The sequence below is a fragment of the Bos grunniens genome, chromosome 6 (genome assembly GCF_055505025.1).
Source record: "Bos grunniens cultivar Pamir isolate PY7600 chromosome 6, Bosgru_T2T1.0, whole genome shotgun sequence".
Classification (NCBI taxonomy): domain Eukaryota; kingdom Metazoa; phylum Chordata; class Mammalia; order Artiodactyla; family Bovidae; genus Bos; species Bos grunniens.
In genome coordinates, this window is record NC_141170.1 from 11,295,198 (window position 1) to 11,304,576 (window position 9,379).

Here is a 9,379-nt window from a genome sequence, read left to right on the forward strand (position 1 = left end):
AGATACCCTTGAGTATTGACATTTTAGAGGCGAGAATATGAGCCCCAGGGTATGAAACTTTGGGGATCCAAGAACACCACCCTTGGTGCAAATGCCACTAGAAATTTAACTGGACATCTCTTCTAGATAGGATTGCTATTGTTTTAGCTGATGCTCTATATTTTGACATCCTTAGAATTTGAATAGTTTACCAATCTTAATTTTCTCACAAATCTGTTAGGCTTTTTTGGTAATACATTTAACATTATAGCAGAAATGTGTATACTTAGAACAGTGGGGAGAGATGCCAAAAGAAACTGTTAAAATGCGTGAACTCATTGCCTTTGCAGTGCAGCAGTTGAGGGAATTATGAGAGCAGGGGCGTCCTTTTTCCTTTATAAGCCTACTGTATCTAACATTGATAAAATTTTTAATAATTGGCAATGAAAAGATTTAAGCAAATTGATAGTCTAAAGCACTATAACAGATTAGTTTTATGTTAAACAAGTTATAAAGTTTCCCGGGTGCCTCAGACAGTAAAGAATCTGACTGCAATGTGGGATACACAGGTTTGATCCCTGGGTTGATAAAAATCCCCTGGAGAAGGAAATGGCAACCCACTCCAGTATTCTTGCCTGGAAAATCCCATGGACAGAGGAGCCTGTATATCACATTAGATAAACTCACATTCTCTTATTATATATCACTCAGAAATACCGAGTACATTTTAAGAAGCAGCCTTTGAACATGTAGTTGCTTACTTAAGAAAGCAAACCGGGGGCTAAAAGTAGATGAGGAATTAAAAATCAAAGTGGCAGGTGAGAGCTCCTGAGGGAGGTGAAGAGGTGCTCAGTGGTCTCAGTAAGTGGAGACATTGAGATCAGACCCACACATAAAGCCCAGACACTCAACTGGCTCTATCCACAATTATCTATATCTATATCATCTGTATCTATATACCATTGGGCTTCCCTGTTGGCTCAGCAGTAAAGAATCCACCTGTAAAGCAGGAGACAAGGGAGACTTGGGTTTGATCCATGGACCACAAAGATCCCCTGGAGGAGGAAACAGCAACTCACTCCAGTATTCTTGCCTGGAAAATCCCATTGTCAGAGGAGTCTGGCGGGCTACAGTCCATAGGGTCACAGAGTCAAACATGACTGAGTGCACACACACACACATCTGTGTCTATATCTATTTCTATTCTTCTCAACACAGGGTATTTACAAAGCTTGTCTGTCTGAAAGAAAACTAGGGCATGAGAAAGAAATCTCCCGGAATGTTATTACTACAGCTCTCATTCAACTTTGAGGGTTACACTCATACTATCCCCATAAGCTGGTAAATTAAACTATTAATAAAATGTGGTCCTGGGCTGGTGACATCCTTGGGTACTTGGATGAAGCAAACACAAGCACATCCTTGACTGGACCACTCAAGAGATCCACTTAAAAACCCAGCTGAATATGAGCTCACAGACCACAATGAAAAACCCACAATGAAACAATCCAATATTTAGTCATTCAACATCTATTTCTCAAGACCGGCTGTGTGCCAGGCATTGATCTAGGCACTGGGGATACAGCAAGAAAAAAAAAATTCTCCCAAAGAAATCCTCATTCAAGTGAAGCAAACAGACAAAGTGAAAACCCACCAAAGCCCCCAGCACAATTCAGTTTCCCAAAATTCAAAAAGTAGAACAATTGAGTAGCCTCTAGAATGCAAACATTGCTAAGTTAATACGGCTAAAATTAGGAGAACAACAGGGTCGTGTAATAAAATAACTAAACAGAAACCAAAATGAAAAATACAGTCACTAAGGAAAAACAAAACAAAACAAAGACAAAACAACAACAAAAAAACCTCAACCCTCGGCTTGAACAGCTGATTTCATACAGCTGAAGAATTAGTGAATTGACAGATAAGTATGAAAAAGCTTACTGAGAGTGCAGTAAAGACAAAAATATGTGAAAACTAAGAAAGTTTGAAATTCAGAAAAGATAAGGAAAAGGTTCAACTACAGTAGAAATAATGAGAAAGAGACAATGTGAAAGAATTGATGGGGTGTTGATTGTTTTTCAGAATTTATGAAGGTCCATGTTAGGAATAAGCTCTGACGTTTCTTCTCTGAGCTGATAAGTCTACAGCATTCTGTGCATTCGAATACCATTACAATTTTTATTTTCTATTATAATTTTCTGTTTATAATCACTTCAATTCCTCCCTCCCTCCCTCCCTTCTTCCTTCCTTCCTTCCCATGTTCCTTGAATACCTCACACTCCTGGGCACTATGGGGAAAGCAGTGCTGAGCTCTGAAGGATTTTTTCTTCCAGTGGAGAAGGGTAGCCATGTATATTAGTAAGTACTGGAGAGGAAAGCTGATGAAAGGATTGGTTCTTGGAGTCACGCAGTTCAGTTCAGTTCATTGCTCAGTCGTGTCTGACTGAAACCCCATGGACTGCAGCACGCCAGGCCTCCCTGTCCATCACCAACTCCCAGGATCTTGCTCAAACTCATGTCCATCGAGTCAATGATGCCATTGAACAGTCTCATCCTTTGCTGTCCCCTTCTCCTCCTGCATGATCTGGAGTCATGCAGATCTAAGTTCAAATCCTGATGTTTGTAAGGACACTGTGTTTTGGGGCTAGTGGACTTCCATTTCCTCATCATGAAGCTAGGATAATAAAGTCTTATCAGTGTTCATGAGGGTTCAGGTGGGAGGCAGAAACCACACTAGTGAACTGAACAGAGAAAAGTTAATACAAAATTATTGTTATTCTTTTTTAGAATCAAGGTGCTGTTACTTAATTGTTCTGTTAAGCCATACATGTACTTACAAAGGGCTTCGAGGTGCTCATTGGTAAAGAATTTGCCTGCCGATGCAGGAAGAGTACATGGCAACCAGTACTCTCCAGTATCCTTGCCTGGAGAATCCCCATGGTCAGAGGAGCCTGGCAGGCTACAGTCCACAGGGTCGAAAAACAGTCGGACATGACTGAGCATGCATGCAATACTTACAAAAGTGAGCAAGACTAAACCATTTGCTAATTGCACATTACTTCCCTTAGAGATAAATTTTAACGAATTTAAAATAAAACAGATTAAATGACACTGTTTGGTGTGTTTTTCCCAACAAAATTTATGTATATTCAAATTTTAATCACTTCACTTACAGAGGCTAGTGACCAAATAGTTACAAAATGATGTTCTGAGATAGTCTTTATAATAATTTTCAAATAAACTTGATTTTTCACAACTGTTTGAAATATACAGAGAAATTGTAAACAGAGAACCAAGTGTTCCAGTATACCCTACACATCACGCAATTCCCCTGCAATCAACATCTTACCTAGGAGAACACGTTTGTTACAATTAAGAGAAGAGTACTGATACATCATTATTATTGACTAAGCACCACCTTTTATTCAGGTTTTCTTACTTTTTAATCTAATGTCTTTTTCTGTTCCAGGATCCTCTTCAGGACATGACATTACATTTAGCTATCATGTCTCCTTAGACTCCTCTGCTCTGCGACAATTTCTCAGATTTTTCTTGTTTTTGTTGACTTTCACAGTTTTGAAGCACACTGGTCAGGTATTTTGTGGAATATCTGCCAGTTGTAATTGATCTGGTATTGTTATCATGATTATACTGGTGTTATTCATTTGAGAAAGAAGTTCACAGAGGTAGAGTGTCATTGTCATTATATAAATTCTATATATTTACTATAAAAATAAAATATATATTTTAGTTATTTTACTCTATTTCTTATTTTCCTAAATTTCTTAGTTTCATTGAGTGATTTATCTATAATTATTTATTAATTGATATAATTAATTTATTCAGTTCAGTTCAGGTCATCTCAGTTGCTCACTCATGCCCGACTCTTTGCAATCCCATGGACTGCAGCATGCTAGGCTTCCCTGTCCGTCACCAACTCCCAGAGATTCCCAGAGCTTACTCACACTCATGTCCATCGAGTCAGTGATGCCATTCAACCATCTTATTCTCTGTTGTCTCCTTCTCTTCTTGCCTTTGGTCTTTCCCAGCATCGGGTCTTTTCTAAGGAGTTAGTTCTTCCCATCAAGTGGCCAAAGTATTGGAGCTTCAGCCTCAGTCTTTCCAATTCAGGACTGATTTCCTTTAGGACTGACTGGCTGGATCCCCTTGCAGTTCAAGGGACTATCAAGAATTTTCTGCAACACAAGAGTTCAAAAGCATCAATTCTTAGGTGCTCAGCTTTCTTTATGGTCCAACTCTCACATCCATACATGACTTCTGGAAAAACCATAGCTTTAACTGAATTCAGTTATCATTGTTTTAAATTATTTTATCCATTTATACTGAAATAGGGCATGAATTTAACTCTAAATGCAACTTTAATTACATCTTAATGATATACTTTATTGTCTTTTTTCACATCAATAATGCTAATGTAAAAAATTATTGACTAGCTATAAAGCAAGTGAAATGCAAAAAGGAAAACACTGAATTATCAAGGTGGAGGAACAGAATGAAGAGATTGAAATTATGTAATGTGACATGTTGAAGTTACGTTAAGCTTGCAGGAGGGCTGTTGTAGAATGAAAGCAAGCGCCTTGGTTCCTGTGGAAGGGGTGGGGCTTTTCCAGTGGTTCAGTGGTAAAGAATCTGCCTGCAATGCAGAGGACACAGGTTTGATCCCTGATTCAGGAAGATCCCCTGGAGAAAGAAATGGCAACGCACTCCAGTATTCTTGCCAGGAAAATCCCATAGACAGAGGAGCCTGGGAGACTGTGGTTCATAAGATCGCAAAGAATCAGACACATGCATGGAAAGGGCACTATCTGCAGCCAGCATCTTTGGAGCTCAGGGGAGGATCTGCATATCTAATACCCAGGCTTATTTCTATGTGTGTGTTAGGTGGAGGAATGTGGGGAGGAGGCAAGGGAGAGGCTTTTACTAGTGTCAGAAAACTACAAACTGGAAAACAAAGAGCCAGCTGCTGCTATAACAGACTACTGGAACAAAGGAATGCTATCAAAGCGAAGAACGTGTGTGAGGCTGACACTGACCAGAACAGGAAACCCATGGAGAGTTCATCTCTCCCTTCATCTCCCCATCTGTTTATCACCTCCCATTAGTAAAATGGGAATGTGGCTTGCAGAGTCCCAGCCCCATTGTCCAGACCATGAACCAATTGGAAGTTGAAAGACACCAGCTTAATCATTAACCCAATTAGGCCCTTGGGCTAATCCAGCATCCAAAGGCAAAACCAATACAATATTGTAAAGTAATTAGCCTCCAATTAAAATAAATAAATTTAAATTTAAATTAAAAAAAAATAAAAACAAAGACACATATATACACATGTGTATTGGAGGCAAAAGGAGAAGGAAGCCGCAGAGGATGAGACGATTACATAACATCACTAACTCCATGGACATGAGTTTGAGCAAACTCTGGGAGACAGTGACATACAGGGAGCCTGGTGTGCTGCAATCTATGGGGGTCGAAAAGAGTCGGACATGAGTGACTGAACAGGAACAACAAATAATGTACAAGACAACAGAAACAGCATTGCAGTTCTGCTAACCAGATGGTATTCTTTTTCATACAAAGACCTTCCCCCTTGCTACCCTAAATGAGGAAACAGGAAGTCCTCCCATATCTAGGGAGTGGTCACAGCTGTTCCTTTTGGACTATGTTATTTACGTCACAAATTTAGTCATGTCCTCACCTAAATATTTTGTTACCTGAAGAGTCAGTTGTGTAATAAGGTCGGTTAACAAATAAAATAATAAATTATGTAAAGTTTAAAAATAAAATAAAATTAAAAAAAAACAAATAAAATAATAAATCTAACCTCCAGTAAAATATATATAAAGTAATAAGGTAAAAGAGGAGAGTGAAGAAAAATTAAGTTAATATCTATATGCATTTGTGTGTATATACACTCTTAAACTTGTATACACAGTGTCATGTACATACATGAGGAAAGAATAAATACACTTAACTTCTAAAACCCTTGTTTCTTTAACTGGTCACAGAGTCATAGTTAATATTTATAACCAACTTTTTTTTTCCCCATTACAAATTCTGAGTTTCCCTTGACTTTAGCCAAGCAGCAATTTTTAATCTTGTAGAGTGACTGAAACCTTCAGTCCTGAAGGATCTCAATCTTCAGTATCCTGCCCTTTTTTATTTATTATTATTATTTTTTGCTTCCTACAGTTTTCCACTAACTTTTTACTACTGGACATGGAAGTATGAAGGGGAGCCCCCAAGAATGCCCCCTGGTTCTAGACATAGCCTCTCTAACCCTTGCAAATTGAGATCAGTCATTCTAGGGTACAGGTTAATGCCTGGCTTTTCCTAACCTACCTCAGTGGAACACAGTAAGGACCAGTGTATGGATGACCTTGTGCACCAAGCCTCAGGTAGGTAGTTAGGTCTCTGAACCTTAAGTTCCTTCCTTTAAGTTTTCCTTCAGACAATATTCATTTCCTTTACTGATTTTTGGGGAGGACCTTTTGGAAGAAATTTCCAATACTATCCCTTTCTTGCCTGAGTTCTGAACTGTTTGAGAAATATTAATTTTAAAAATGGAGATGAGTTGATCACTTCTATTAACTATCAAAGCCAACTTAAAGTATGCAATTCTAAGGAGTCAGTCTCACCTGTGATTGAGTGCCAGGAAAGGGTGGCAGTTTTAGCTCCATCAGTCCCTGAAGCACAGGGGAGTGAGTCCCTGGACCAAGTAGGATTTGCAGCTTAAGGAGCAGAATGGATCAAGTACTTCCATGGGCAGCTGGTTCCCAAGAGAAAAGCAGATGTTAGAGCCAGACATGGCCACCAGTTCTTCCCAAATTCACCAGCTGGGCATTCTAGTCCACTATCCCTTCCCCTCACCCCCTGGAGAACTGGGAAAGGAAAGGCTGGAGGCAATGGTAGTATTTACTCAGGAGGAAAAAACACTCTACAGGGATACTGATGCCGGGGCCCAACTTTCCACCCTCTGGTAGTTATTAACAAATTTGTTGGGATGAAGCTTCCCAGGTGGCTCAGATGGTAAAGAATCTGGCTGCAGTGCAGGAGAGCCAGGTTTGATCCCTGGGTCAGAAAGATCCCCTGGAGGGGGGCATGGCTGCCCACTCCACTATTCTTGCCTGGAGAATTCTATGGACAGAGGGTCCTGGCGGGCTACTGTCCATGGAGCCACAAAGGGCTGGACACAGCTCAGGGACTAACACAACACAACAACAGGGTTAGGATTGGCCAGACCTGTTCACCCTCCTGAAGTTGGAAGAGTTAATGCAGAGCATCTAACTCATCAGTAAGACATAGCTAGTCTGCCTTATTGAGGAGATAAATGTGAATCCTACAGAAGGGTAAAGCTGCCAAGTCTGGGGTACTCCAGAGGCTGGAATTCTACCAAATGGGAGTTGTAGTGCCTTTCATCGCTGGTTTATCCAAGGTCAGACGAATTGTCTGTTCAAGACTGTTTTTCTGAAAACTTCATACATTATGCACACAGCATTCTTTTGGGATAGAATTCAGCTCTGGAGAGGGTTAAGACAAAACATAGAGTCAATTACATTTGTAGTCATTTGATAGGAAAAATATTCAGAGACTCCTTTATGTGTCAATACCCAGAAAGAGTTTGGATACTTCAAATGGTAGGAAGAAAACAAACAAATTATCTTGATGCTCTTTCTTCAAATCTTTAAATCCCTGTATTTTTGCCAGGTGTAACAGTGCTTTTTATCTCAGCAATGAATACACAATGGTACCACTTCTGAGACATCCTAGACCAAAGGCAGTTATCTCCCCAGCTATCCACTTCTGCACACCTTCTCTCTTTCTCAAATTTCCCCTCCCTTCCACTCAAATGTGGCCCATCGTGTCTTCCCAGGGCACCGAGATTGGAGAAACTGGCTCCTTTTCACACAGCCTGAGGGCCTGTTTTCAGTAACAATTGTGCTGTGTCCTCTGAAGGAGGCTATCTGCTCACCTTGTTGATGTGAGTCTCATTACCTGTTGAGATTTCTAAGCTGGATCTGTTATTGGATTATATTCCGCACCTTTTGATTTTTCAGCTCAGGTCCTGTTGGTGCCAGGATCTCCTTCTGGGTCTGGGAGATCGTTTCACAGGCTCTCCAGGGCCCTCAGGAGATATTTAATCAGGGTCCTGGTTGCCTGGCTGTTGTTCCTCTTCTGCCTCATCAACAGTCAACTCACCCCTCAGCAGCCCCACATGGTGGATGAGCTGCAAATTACAGAATGTTGACACCGTTTCCCAATTATCCTCTGTTTTCCAAGTAATGTAGAGGGTGAAATAATGAAAGGGCCAGAGTAAGCTCAGGTTACTAAAAACTCTGCTAAATAGGCTCATTATCTGCAACCCAAATTAACTTGGCCATAGACCATATGTTGCCAGGTTAGTGAGCAACTCAAACGGCTTCACCTAACTGGCCTGGACTCAGTACCCTCATTGAAATAAGAAATGCAAGATAACTGCTAATCCTCCAATGCCTTTATTTAGCCTTGCAAATCCCACGATGGCCTTTTCTTCCCCAAACTGAGGAAATGTGTTGTGACATAAGTAAATCACTGCTCATTATCTCCAGAACAAACCCACATAAGGCCAGTTTGTCAGAAAAGAAGATTAACTGGGAAAAGACCAAGAAGAGGATGCTAGGGGAGTGGCAATCTAGGGGGAGGGGATTTAGAGGTACAAGCAATGAGGTATAAAATATGCTATAAGGATATAATGTATAACATTGGGAATATAGTCAATATTTTATAGCTGTAATGGTGTATAACCTTTAAAGATCGTGAATCACTATATGATTCACACCTATGAACTCACACCTATGTTTACCTATGTGAACACCTATGTCATACATAATATTGTAAGGCAACTATGTGCCTGTGTGGTCAGTCACATCCGATTCTTTGTGACATCATGTACTGTAGCCCGCCAGGCGCCTCTGTCCATGGGATTTTTCAGGCAAAAGTACTGGAGTGAATTGCCACTTCCTCTTTGAAGGGATCTTCCTGACCCAAGGATTGAACCCTTATCTCTTCAGTTTCCTGTTTGGCAAGCTGTTTCTTTACCACTGAACCATCAGAGACGCTTCAAACAAAGAAAAACATGAGGGGATTAGCGTGTATTAGAAACCTGTTATAAGTCAGTCATTTTAGGTATTTTCTTGGGTTCTCTTTGAATCTCCACAGTCACTTAGAGAAGCAAAGGCTAACAATTATAATTATAGATGAGGAGAGGGACTGGCCGAAGTTAACCAAGAAGCTCAACGTTACCCAGCCTGGAAATGTGCAAAGTAGATTTCAGGTCCTTTCACCATCTACACACCTACACACAAATAGTAACTACGAGATGAGATATATGTTACTTATA

At 40.3% G+C, this 9,379-nt stretch overlaps 1 long non-coding RNA gene across 10 annotated transcripts; it reads right to left on the minus strand.

Annotated features, from left to right (window-relative positions):
- Positions 1 to 2,239: 2,239 nt before the first annotated feature.
- On the minus strand, positions 2,240 to 8,195 carry LOC147370273 (uncharacterized). Of its 10 annotated transcripts, none has more exons than XR_015166101.1 (5): positions 8,043 to 8,195; positions 7,413 to 7,520; positions 6,639 to 6,769; positions 3,945 to 4,175; positions 2,240 to 2,720 (listed from the first exon to the last, which is right to left on the minus strand). It is a non-coding gene; the product is annotated as an uncharacterized LOC147370273 (long non-coding RNA). The 10 variants fall into 10 exon arrangements; XR_015166096.1 differs by having other exon boundaries at positions 7,344 to 7,520; XR_015166100.1 differs by having other exon boundaries at positions 7,996 to 8,149.
- Between the last annotated feature and the right edge of the window lie 1,184 nt (positions 8,196 to 9,379).